Below are 14757 nucleotides of genomic sequence, written 5' to 3'. Positions count from 1 at the left end.
GAATATCATTTTTAAAATTGGGTATCAATGATTTTTTGAAAGTTGCGAAAAAAGAGCATGCAAATATCTGAATTTATATAACTGAGAAAAATATGATTACTTACTTGTTGTATAATTTATTTTCGGTGCATGCTTGACGGAACTATGCGTTTTTTCCTCTTTCAAATGTTCGTCTTTACTTTTGTAAGCATGAACTGTATGTAGTTATAGCGTCGAAGAATTTTTTTTCCAAATGAATTTCAAAATCAGAGAGCTAAATGAAGGCGACATTCAGACTACACGCCGAATGTGTAAATTTGACCTCTTGTTGACCTTAAGCGTCGCCACTCTTTTTTCAATGCGATATTCCAACGGTCTCACAGCTAGAGATTAAAGAATTCACAAATGATGAAACATAGGTCATTCTAAGTAACCGCATATTTGACAGTCGTAAAATAAATAAATTTTTCCCGTTTCTTTATTTAAACAAATTTTATCGATTCGCGGACGAGACATTTACGACTTTTAGTCGCCCAAGAAATTTTCAATCAATTGTGGCGACCGGTCCTGTAAAGTTTCAAAGGTTGCATATATATATATATATATATATATATATATATATATATATATATATATATATATACCCATATTTATATACATATATAGATATATACATATATATACGTACATATATATACATACAAACATATATATATATACATATATATATATATACATATATATACAAGCATATATATATATATACATATACATACAAACATATATATATAAATACAAACATATATATACATACATACAAACATATATATATATATATACATACAAACATATATATACATATACACATATATATACATATACATACAAACATATATATACATATACATACAAACATATATATATATACATATACATACAAACATATATATATATATACATATACATACAAACATATATATATATACATATACATACAAACATATATATATATATACATATACATACAAACATATATATATACATATACATACAAACATATATATATATACATATACATACAAACATATATATATATACATATACATACAAACATATATATACATACATATACATACAAACATATATATACATATACATAAAAACATATATATACATATACATACAAACATATATATACATATACATACAAACATATATATACATATACATACAAACATATATATACATATACATACAAACATATATATATATACATATACATACAAACATATATATATATACATATACATACAAACATATATATATACATATACATACAAACATATATATATATACATATACATACAAACATATATATATATACCTACAAACATATATATATATACCTACAAACATATATATATCTACATACAAACATATATATATATATATACATACAAACATATATATATATATATACATACAAACATATATACATACAAACATATATATATATACATACAAACATATATATATATATACATACAAACATATATATATATACATACAAACATATATATATATATATATATATATATATATATATAAAATAAAATATTTTGCTAATTCCTACCCTCTGATGAGAAGGAAAGTATTTCTTCGAAACTCCGCGGATTAAGGACTATCCACTTATAAAGTGTTTCCTTTTCAGATTAAATATATTTTAACTCTTTTTCAAAGTGTTTTTAACATATTTTATTAACTATTTGCTCTCATACATACATATATATATATATATATATATATATATATATATATATATACACACATAGATTATATATATCTAATTTTAAATAAATAAGAATGTAAATATACAAACTACTAACTATAGTGGGGGTGATAAGTAGTTAAATGGATTAATCCAAATCTTATAAATACAAGACTGATAAATTAAAAAATTAAAAAATGTATCCATTTTAAATGTGGAAATTGATGAATCGCACAGGTAAGAAATTCATTTTTATACTATGAAAAGGTTAGTAATTACAATTAAGAATAGGAAATTGGGGAAAAAAAAAAAAAAAAAAAAAATTGTTGTAACTTGTCTTCTTCCTAAGATTAAGGGTGGTGGTGTTTGATCAACACTGCTGGGGAGCCATGATGTAATACACTGTTTTGTTTTTAAATCCCCGAAACAGTGTTTCATGGTAAACAACTGATGATCCCTTAAAAAATATAAAAATTGGTATTATAGTAAATTTGAGAGTTGATGCAGTGATTGCAGGTGATTAAATGACTTACTGACTAGATGTTTGTTTTTTTGTTTTTTTAATGAATGATAAAAAATAATTTTTTGTGTGGTTTCAAATGTTAAAAACTTCAAAGACTGTATATATTTATATATATATATGTATGTATATATGTATATATTTATATATATATGTATGTATATATGTATATATTTATATATATGTATGTATATATGTATATATATATATACTTATATATATGTATGTATATATGTATATATATATATATATTTGTATATGTATATATATGTATGTATATATGTATATATATATATGTATATATGTATGTATATATATATATATATGTATATATGTATATATATATATATTTATATATGTATGTATATATATATATATATGTATATATGTATATATATATATATTTATATATATGTATGTATATATATATATATTTAGATATATGTATGTATATATGTATATATATATATATATTTAGATATATGTATGCATATATGTATATATATATATATATATATTTAGATATATGTATGCATATATGTATATATGTATATATTTATATATATGTATGTATATATGTATATATATATATATTTAGATATATGTATGTATATATGTATATATATATATTTAGATATATGTATGTATATATGTATATATATATATTTATATATATGTATGTATATATGTATATATATATATTTATATATATGTATGTATATATGTATGTATATATGTATATATATGTATCCATATATGTATGTATATATGTGTGTATATATATTTATATATATATGTATGTGTATATATGTGTGTATATATATCTATATATGTGTGTATATATATGTATATGTATATATATATATGTGTGTATATATATGTATATATATATGTGTGTATATATATGTATATATATGTATGTATATATGTATATTTATATATATGTATATATGTATGTATATATATATATATTTATATATGTATGTATGTGTATATATATGTATGTATATATTTATATATATGTATGTGTATATATATGTGTGTATATATATATATGTATATGTATATATATGTATATCTATGTGTGTATATATATGTATATATGTGTGTATATATATATGTATGTATATATGTGTATATATATGTATATATATGTATACATGTATATACGTATATATACGTGTATATATATGTATGTATATATATGTATATATACATTTGTCTTTGCATAAGCAGTAGTTTGTTGCTACACAGTCATTAGCATGTTTCGGTCTACCAGTATTTTCTAACTAGAGACCTGATCAGGCAACAACCCTTATTTCTGAAAACGGAATTCAAAGGTGTTGAATTCCGTATTTATTTTATATCTTTTATCATTCATTACGGCATATCGACCTTTTTTTTTTCTTTTTTTTTTTAAATATTTTCTTGTAAACTTTAGTTTTCTGTGTGCGTGTGTGTTCAAATATTTTTTTTTTCGTTTTGTTCACATTTCTCTGATCATGTAATATTTTTTCCGTGTTTTATTTATTTATTTTTTTTATTTAATATCTTGGACCCTTTTATAACGTTGCGTTTCTTTTTTTATTATTTTTCCGTGGTAACCGAAGTTCTTTTTTTTTTTTAACCCACCCTTGCTAGGTCGTCTGGTCGCTTACGGCACCAAAATGTGTTTCTTATATAGGTTTCATTATTATTATTAATGTTGTTATTATTATTATTATTATTATTATTATTATTATTATTATTATTATTTTTGTTGTTATTGTTCGTTGTTAGGAAGTCTTATTAAAAGTTAGTCTTAGAGAGTCTTATTAAGAGAGATGTTACGTTCTGTGTTCGTGTTATGAAGAGATTCATATATATAAAATGTTCATACTTAGAAGTGTAGTAGAAGCTCTTAGAGTGAGGAGACAGTGTTGAGACAGTCTTAGTGTTCACATTGTAGATATGAGATGTAGAGACATTGTGTATGTGAAGACATTTTAAAACACATGATATATAAGACATATAATAACAATTTCACTTTACCTTTTAGTAGAATTACAACACAAAGACGACGTTTATAAAAAGACATGATGCGTTTATTTCCCTGGACCAGTCGGTGATTTTCTTGATGCGTTTATTTCCATGGTTTTCTTAGTCAGGAATTCAAAGTTTTAGATTCTATGTTTCAAAGGTGACCGTCTCGCTTACAGACGTTCGACTGTCCATCTCTGGACTCCAGACTGTCGTCTGTCGTCCTCAGACTCTCTCGCTTAACTCTAAAGTTTCTAACTATATCGAGAACTGCCCATTTTCCATGACGTCATACACATGTTAAAACATATGTCTTCTTTCACGTGTTCTGGAAATGCGTGTCCAAAACATTTTACTTTGTTTACAAAATGAATTTTAACCTATATTTCCAGTAACCTATATTTCCAATATGTTAAAAACATGGTTATTAAATTATCCTATAGTTGCATTCCTCAATTCAATTTCATAACAGAATTGACAAATGCACATTCCTTTTCTTAAAACTATTTTATCTCTAAGCTAAACAATGGTTTGTTTTTACATTCCATTTTCTAATTCTCTCTCGTAATCTATTTTTAAACCTAAATTACGAGGTTCGAATTTTGTCTATCTGTTTCATTTTTACATTTAACTACTTCCTTATTTTTATACTTACATGAAAAGGAGACAGCCCTTATCATGTAACATATATATGTATGTATATATATATATATATATATATATATATGTATGTATATATATGTATGTATATATATGTATGTATATATATGTGTGTATATATATATGTATGTATATATGTATGTATGTATATATATATGTGTGTATATATATATGTATGTATGTATATATATATGTATATATATATATATGCATGTATATATATATGTGTATATATATGTATGTATATATATATATGTATGCATATATATGTATGTATATGCATGCATATATATATATATATGTTTGCAGATATATGTACGCATATATGTATATATATATATATATATACACGTGTATATATGATGATGATTGCTGACATCTTTCCAGATGATCGCCCTCACATTGAGTTCTCCAATCTTGTCGTCCCTGCCATCTCAGATGACTCTACACTCCCGCTGCAGATTGCACATACGTATATATATATACACATATATATATATATATATACGTATATATATATGTATATATATATATATATATATATATATATATATATATATATAAATATAAATATAAAGTCTATACGTAAAAATGAATTATTATTATTTAATATATTAAATAATAATTATTCATTTTTACGTATAGACACTTGTTTCACATCAGTGTAGGATAACTTCCTGCCAATCATGCAATTCAAATCCATTCACAAAGCTACGTTTTCTCTCCATTTGCCGAGTCTCTATCTCAGGGCTACCACACATTTTGCATGGGAATGAATGGAATTAAGAAGTATTACCCGTCAATTTCGAGCGAGTACATTAGGTAATCTACAGTGTTCGCACGAGTGATAGTCGTAAGCATTGCAGAGACGCTTGTTGATTGCTTTAATTATAACTCTGCAAACAGTATCCATCCTTAAGTATTCTTAAAGGGGCTTGATAATTGTAATTATATCAGAATATTTCATTTTTATTTACAGCCTCTAGTGTTTCATGCTTACGCAATTATCAGTGTAGGGTAACAATTCCTGCCGGTCATGAGATTCAAACCCAGTCACAAAGCCACCTTTTGCTCCATTTGCCGAGTCTCTACCTCAGGGCTACCAAACAATTGCCATGGGAATGAAGGCAATTAAAAAAAACGCTGAATTTGAGCGAGTACAAAAGGTAATCTAGAATGTTCGCACGAGCGGAAGTCGTGAACATATCATAGACATTAGTTGATTACCTTACATTCCACGAATTCATGTTAAATAATGTGAGAATGATACAAGTTTAGAAATTAGTGTTTTGCTGAGTTACTTGGAAATTTCGGTTAATTGCAACAATTAAAAAGGAGTTGTTTTTTTTTTTTTAAATATAACTCAATCCAAAAACTAAAGAATATTTTTACATATTTTTTTACTTTTTCCATTATAGCTGATAAAAAAATTAAATTTTTACCATTCTACTCAGATATTATGGTCATTGGAATTTATCATGATTTTTGTATATATGACAAAAAAAAAAAAATAGGACAAATGTGGTAAAACCAAATCCCAAATTGAACAGATTTTACAAATGTGCTAATTTCTCTTGTTTTTATGTTGTCTCTATAATGGTATTAAAGATTAAATTTCAGTTCTGCCATCGTCTTTGATGCCCTTTTTTATCCACATTTCCTTTGTTGCTTTCATTGGCATTTGTGCAATGCTGAAATAGGATTCCATTGACTTTTGGACAATGTTTTGCTAATGTCATAAATCATTGCTATTTTAATGAGATTCAATAGCATTGGACGACTTACACATCACATGAATTCTAGTGCCAAATTAAATTATATTAGTCCTCGTGCAAAAGAGCAGGACACAAAATGTTTTAAATAATAGAATAACAATAACAAATACTTTCGCTGGCGAGGACTACTATTGACCGTAACCAGTTATACAATCCTTTTGAAATTTTCATCTCTATTTTTCTCGTTATGCACTGAATATTTGTTAATGAAACCTATATGAAACATGTTCCTTATTAAATTTTAAAGATTTTCTATTCTGAAAGAAGTTTAAAAAAATTTAATCTAAAAAATTACTTTTAAGTTTTTGTTAAAATAAATTCAGATTTTCTCATTATTCAGACCTGTATTACAAAGAGGGGGTTGCAAAAATGAGTTGTGGTGTGAGCAGAAATACAAACTGAAACAGAGAGAATATTCAGACCTGTAATAATACAAAGAGGGAGTTGCAAAAATAAGTTGTGCTGTGAGGAGAAATACAAACTGAAATAGAGAAAAGGAGAGTTTTAAAATATAATCTTAAAAAGATAAGATGCAAGTTAGAAAAGCATTTCATCCAAGGCATGAAAATTGTTAAACAAATTTATTTATCTTCAAAGTGCACTTTTATAAATTTGACAAAGTAAGGTATAAAAATTTAATTTAAATTGAATCAAAAAATTACCTTGGATTTATTTTATGCAATGTACATTTTGTTGCAATTTAAAAACATTATCTTTCATCTAGCAATTAATGATATAGATATAAAATTCTCAGTGATTTTTTTTTAAAGTACAACAGAATGTACATTACATAAAATAAATCCAAGGTAATTTTTTGATTCAATTTAAATGAAATTTTTATACCTTACTTTGTCAACTTTATAAAAGTGGACTTGAATCTTGTACCTTTATTTTTAAAGCCTATAGTAAAAACATTTTGTTTAACAATTTTCATGCCTTGGATGAAATGCTTTTCTAACTTGTATATATATATATATATATATATATATATATATATATATATACTAGCAGAACTACCCGTCATTGACTGGGTTCAAAAACAGTCTACAGAAAATGGACTGTGATTGATGAAATTATAAGTTATGAAAATGAAGGGGTTGTAAAGAGATAGGTGTTGATACTCAAAAAATTTTACCCTAAGCAAAATATGATGAAAGTAAAGATAATTTTCGCGAAAATATATTATTTTATATCAACTTTGTTTCCATTCGTAGCCAAGAGTAACCAACAAAATGATGTTTCCTTACAAAGAGAAAATGTTATATATATATATAATAATATAAATATACAAGAAATAAATGTTACGATCTATATATATAAAAGCGAAAATGTGTGTATGCATGTATGTATGTATGTTTGTATGTGTGTCCGCTAAAAACTTTCGACAGACACGACGAAAATTCACAAACTCAGAATGATATTGAAGCTCCGTCCTTCGCTCGAAAAATATCGAAAAATTGGCCAAAAACGTTCATTTTTTTCACCCCGAAATCGACAATTTTCGACAGGGGGGGTCAACAAAAACGGCCCTCTCTTGACAACGACCGGTTCTACGCATGCGTCAGATGACGTCATGACCTTATTCACTTTAAATAGTTGAAAAACTGACTAAATTTCATGTACGTCGCGTTAGCTCAGTTGGGTAGCGCGTTGTTTCGTTACCTAAACTTTTTGGGTTCGAATCGTGGTGTAAGATGTCTTCTTTTTTTTGTTTTCGATTTTTTAAATTTAAATATTGAACCAATGTTATTTAAGCCATTTTTCACATAACGTTCGTTTTTCTGTTTTTTTTTTTACTTCGCTTATCCACCCCCGACCACACACCCAAAAACACCCGGGTACCCACCGATTTTTTAAATTTTAATATCGAAACAGGCTTATTTAAGCCATTTCTTTTTTGTTCTTTCGATTTTTACATTTAACATCGTTCGTTTGCCTTACGTTAGTATTTTTGTGTTTTTTTTTCGATGTTTTGATTACCCCCCCCCCGCGTAAGTTTTAACGTTGTTTTCTTTTTTACTTCACTTATAACAAACAAACCTGGTCATTGACCTCATTTGCTGAATAGCTATTGCTCTACGTCAATTTGGTTCTTACTTAAATAAATTCAAACATCTTTCAGTAACTCATTTTGGCTGGCCGATTTTATTTTCAAACTTCGCCTCGGGGCTTCGGGTTCGATCCTACCAACTTTTACCCCCCCCCCTCCGGTTTCTTTTTTATTTAACAGCACACATACCTCCAAACACCCGAGCAACGCCGGGTACCCCCGCTAGTATATTATAAAGTTGAGAATTCAAAATCAAAAATAAATGAATATATATATATATATATATATATATATATATATATATATATATATATATATGACTTGGGTGCATCGGCTATAACCAAAACCCAAACTTATGAAGAATTGTTGGTAAAATTATTTATTAAAAGAAATGGAAGGTCATCTATAATATAAATCTCACCTGTCTGTTTAAATGTATGTATGTATGTATGTATGTATGTATGTCTGCCTGAAGCTTTCAACAGAGGCGATAGATTTTCACGAGATCAGTATCATTTTTACACTTGACGCAGCAGCAACAGGGGGTTTTTTCAGGGCTTTTCCGCCTTCAAGGTACAGGTTCGAGCCTGCCTGCCTACTACCACTTTTTTTTTCTTGCTCAACACACACCTCCAACACCCGGGCAACGCCGGGCACCCAGGTTAGTAACAATTAAACAACAGTCACTCGAAAGGAAAAAGATGTAAGCGTGACACACAAGACACATGTTATCATGTTAGTATATAAGTAAACGTGACTTACCTTATCACTTTACTGCAGTTTCACAGAATATCCGATCATCATAAGTATATATAATAAATTCCTTAAGATTATTATGCATTTGAATACAAATTCCAAATTTTTATATCCAAATATATAAAAACTTATTCAAAAAATTTATCGATACATTTTTGATGAACAGATAATCTATAACTGCAGTAATTTATTATTGTTATAAACCTCTATCTGAAAAGATACCAAGCCCCTTGTTATATATGTCTGTGTTATTATGGAAAACTCCACAAATACACTTATGACACAATTCTATACAGTCATCACTTAACTGGTGGAGAAAGTGGGTCTTGCTCTCCATAATGCCTTATCCATTAAAATCACGTTTTGAAATCATCTGATAATTAAGACTGTCATCATTATAATCAAGTGACTGCTAGATTAGTTAATGATCCGAGATAGATATTTATGAACATAGATTTGGTAATTATATAAATCGATTAGGCAATTAAGTGATGTTAGACAAGGTATGAACAGACATAGATTGCCGATTCGTTCATTAATTAACTGAGATACTTTATCAACAGATAAACAGACTATCATTAGTATATCACATTGGAACACCAGTTCTCATCATCAGATTACTGAAGTTAAGCAACACTGAGCTAGGTCAGTATTTAGATGAGTGACTGTTTGGGAATATCAGATGCTGTAATGTAGAGGTAGCTGTAATATTACTTTCTCTAATACTCATCTCGTCTGACTATGAAATAGTAGAGTATACTATACTCTCAAGTCTTAATAGAGCAATTAGTTTAGATGTAAGAAAACTCTGAAATAATACCAATCCTTCTCCGCTTATCCCAGCACTGCTTATGGTCATCTTAGATCTGTCTGTCTGTTTGTCTGTCTGTCTGTCTGTCTGTCTGTCTCTCTCTCTCTCTCTCTCTCTCTCTCTCTCTCTGACCATAATTTTATTTATTGTAAATTTGGCACAATGCGATGAAATTGGGCAAATCAGTGAATCTGTTGATCTTTCGTTGATTATTGTATTCTTAAACTAGACACGTTCATTAAAACATGCACACTAGCAATAGCATTCAACACGTTTAATTATACATTGAATTGAACCTTTCATTCACCACAATACTACATTCATTCTATGGATTGCTCTGCTAAATACTAAATAATTGTATTACATTCTTCTGACAATTTCATTGATCTTAAGTAATGCTGACTCAAGAGAAATGTATTTAGTGACTGTACAAACCTTGCTGCACTATTCATTCCTCATAATGCAGTCATCCTATCATCCATTGTCTCTCAAAAGAAAAGGCGGTCAGAAATCATCGGTCTTTTTTCCATCTTTATCATCAGTAGGGTCAACACAAAGATAACACTAAACAAGCTCTTACTTTTGAGTATTCTTTTGTAATCATCAGAATAGATTGCCACAAATGAACTATGTCTTCGATTCTATCTTGGGTTTTATTCTTCAAAATGGCTGTACTACATGAATGAATTGATCACAAACATTATAGAATATTTATAATCTATATACTTATAAAACTCTGTGAATCTTGCTTGGTTTATTTGTCTTCATCCCATGGCGTGGTGATGTGACACAGGCATCAGAAAGTGGGATTAAAGAGCTAGGGCTATAGAGGAAGAGTACTCAAGAGCTTGTAAAAATATCTGGGTAGTCCTGTCAGTATTTCTCAGTAGCAACCCTCAGGTGATTGTCAATAGACTAACCCCTTCTCCAAGAGAGAAGGCAAACCTGGTAGGGTGGACCGCCTAGAACTGAACAGCATTAGCAACATTCCAGTCAACATGGTAAATCCATGTCAAAAATGGCCTAGACTGTTAACTCTGGGGATGAGGTAAAAAATCCACAGATTGCTTCCTTGTTTGGTATCTTGCTTGTTTGTCACCATCTATGCTGGACGGCATCACAAATGACGTCATGCACACATTTGACATCACAAAAACCTTTGTACATGCACCAGAGACAATCAGAAGTTTTAAAAGTTAGACTCGTAAGAATTTTAAGAGTCAGAGTTGGATTTTTTAATCTCCAAAGAATCAACATTCTAAATATTCCCAAACTTTCAAATGAGGAATCATATCAAAGTTGGATATTTTTTAATTCTAAGGGTCAGAGTTTGAACTTTTGGAATCCTTGAAACAAGGGTGAGATTTTGACCTTATACCTTTCACCTCTGTAACTCTGGTGGTCACTAAATGATGTCACAATCGAATGAGCTATATAAAGGGTAGTTGATAGAAGCAGTGGGACAAGGTGAATGGCTTTAATTATTAAAAGAGAGAGGAGGAAGAAAGATGGGAAGAGAGAACGGTAACAAATCACCAGATCCAACAGATGACAGGTTGCCTGGTATTTATTTTTTAACTTCATTTCACAACAATCAGTGATCAGTTGATTGTACTGTAAGTTCTTAGCATTAGTATGTTTGACATGACAACCTGATTTTTTTATGTCCTAGTGACATATGGCCAAGTGGTCCTAGACATTGTATCAAAGTTTACAGTTACCCAAAGATGCTGAGTTCAATCCTGAACGAAGGTAGTGAAAAGTAACATTCAAAACAGAGAATCAGCAACTATGTCCCAGAGCCTAGCTGGAGTCTGAACACGGTACCCCCATAATAATAATAAAGGGTTGGGTTCGAGACTCCTAACAAACGGTTCCCCAGTTTGATACAAAACACCTGATGAAAGCCGGAGGGCAAAACGGCCGAAACGTTGTGACTATAACAACCAAGATGAGGAAGTCAGTCCGACAATCTCAATAAATGAAGTGGTGAGTGTCTCAGAATCTTAGAGGAAACTGCAGCTGTTATCTCGCTGCTACTTTTGTTTGTCTAAAATCTAAATTTCCTTCTTTCTTATAACATCAACACCCAAATGATGTTCAATCATAAAAATTAGAAACTTATATAAAATTTATAAATCGATTAGACAAGGTATGAACAGGCATAGATTGCCTATTCTTTCATTAATTAACTGAGATACTTTATCAACAGATAAACAGACTATCATTAGTATATCACATTGGAACACCAGTTCTCATCATCAGATCACTGAAGTTAAGCAACACTGAGCTAGGTCTTTGAAATGTATTTTCTTTCTTTGTATAGGGATCTTTTTTATGAATTAGGTGTCTTATTAGCACTGTTGAAATAAATACTGAAAATCGATACATGAATATATATCTCCTTATAACATTTTATTTGTGTGTGTGTGTGTATATATATATATATATATATATATATATATATATCACATTTTCACCCCAAACAAGGCACAGTGCCATTTTGATGAAGGGGGCTACTATCTGGGGCATAATCTTCAGGGATACTATGTAGGGAGTTGAGCAGCAAGTTATCTGTTTACATTATACTTGAACTTCTGCATGTCAGTACAGTCAGGGAAGCAGAAACCTGGGAATGAATTCCCAAGCCAACAGTCCTAGGGAATAAACTATTAGAGTTAAAGACTTTCTGACATATGGAGATCTCTATTGTGTAGGAGTGGGATTTTGCTGCTTGTCGGGAGTATATATATTGTGTGTGTGTGTGTGTGTGTGTGTGTGTGTGTTAAACAAGAGTCAGGGATGGATTAGTGTCCCAGAATTGGATGTTTAACAATCTTTGCATTACAGAAAAAAAAATTTTTTTTTCTGTAATGCAAAGATGAAGAAAAAATATGAAAATAGTGAAAAGAAAAAAAGAGGCAATTATTAGCGTGTATGTACCGTTGTGGGCATTGGGTGAGATTCTGTTGATCATTTTCCTTTGCTCAATCAATCATACATTTACTTGCACCGCCGCCGGTAACAAGCATATATATATATATATCAATCAGTCGTTTTTCATTTGTCATGTTGATTTCATTATTAAGTGGTTCTTGGTTTGTATCACATTCAGTAACTGTCTGATCTTCTTTTTTTTTTTTAATTACATTTTCACCCCGAACAAGGCACATTGCCACTTTGATGTAGGGGGCTACTAATAGGGACATAGGCTACAGGGGTACTAGCTGGGGAGTTGGGCAGCAAGATGTCGGTTCACGTTACACTTAAACTTCTGCATGTCAGTACAGTTGGGGAAGCAGGAACCTGGAAGGGAATTCCAAAGTCTAGCGGTTCTGGGGAAGAAACTACTGAAGTAGAAAGCTCTCTTGCATCTAGGGATCTCAACTGTGAAGGGGTGGGATTTTACTGCTTGTCAGTTCGTCGGAACATTCACCATTAAAATATTTGTAGAACAGGCAGAGGGATGCTACATTTCGTCGATGGGGCAGAGGCTGAAGCTTGGATGACAGTTCAGGACCTATTAGGTTGGTGACTCTCTTTTGAACCTTGTCTAGGAGTGAGAGACTAGTAGCAGATGCACCGGCCCAAATATGACAACAATGCTCCATACATGGGCGAATGATGGCCTTATAGAGGTATAGGATACTTTCAGGCGTTAGTAGCTTTCTAGCACGTTAGAGAGAGCCTACCTTTTTTGCAGTGGTCCTGGCAATGCTCTCAATGTAATTGTTCCAACTCATGTTTCCTGTGAACGTTAGGCCGAGGAGTTTAAAAGAATGTTCTTTCAGATAAAGAATCTTTGGCCATTGCTATTGGTGGTAGAGAAGGTTTCTTGTAATTATTGAAGGAAACAAGTTTAGTCTTGGCAGCATTGAGTGTGACAATCCATTTTTGTCCCCATTCTACTACAGATTGGACGTCATCCTCTAGTGTTTCTGCCATTTCTTTAGATATGTGTTCATTTGTTTTCCTTTCGTATCTGTTATAGAGTGTGGTGTCATCAGCATATATACCCATCTCACAGACAATTTTGTTAGGGAGGTAATTTATGAATATTAGGAATAATAGACGTCCAAGAATAGACCCCTGAGGCACTCCCGCATTTATATCATATTATTTAGATGTATGACCATCGAGGACAACCTGGATTTCTCTCTTATCTAAGAAGGATTTAATTATGTTAAGTATTCTTCCAGTGATACCGTATGATCTGATTTTCCTGAGAAGACCTTCATGCCATACTCTGTCAAAAGCCTTAGATATGTCTAGAGCTACCACTCTACCCTCCCCTGCTTGGCAAGTAAATGGTATATACGCTCGGAAATTACAGTAAGAGTGTCTGCTGTGGAACAGGCTTGCCTAAATCCATATTGGTGGTCAGTCAGAAGTTTAGCAGCTGTAAGGTGATGGACTAGA

The 14757-nt window shown here is 30.0% G+C and overlaps 1 protein-coding gene across 1 annotated transcript in view; it reads left to right on the top strand.

Annotated features, from left to right (window-relative positions):
• LOC145289182 (cilia- and flagella-associated protein 337-like) overlaps positions 1-14757 on the top strand; it is a 1233457-nt gene that overhangs the window by 947525 nt on the left and 271175 nt on the right. The gene's annotated exons all lie outside the window — the stretch shown is intronic.

This window comes from Euprymna scolopes, chromosome 2, assembly GCF_053919585.1.
Source record: "Euprymna scolopes isolate OS-2025 chromosome 2, ASM5391958v1, whole genome shotgun sequence".
NCBI classification, from domain to species: Eukaryota; Metazoa; Mollusca; class Cephalopoda; order Sepiida; family Sepiolidae; genus Euprymna; species Euprymna scolopes.
Note: the sequence above shows the minus strand (reverse complement) of the source record. Positions and strands in the feature narration are given on the sequence as shown.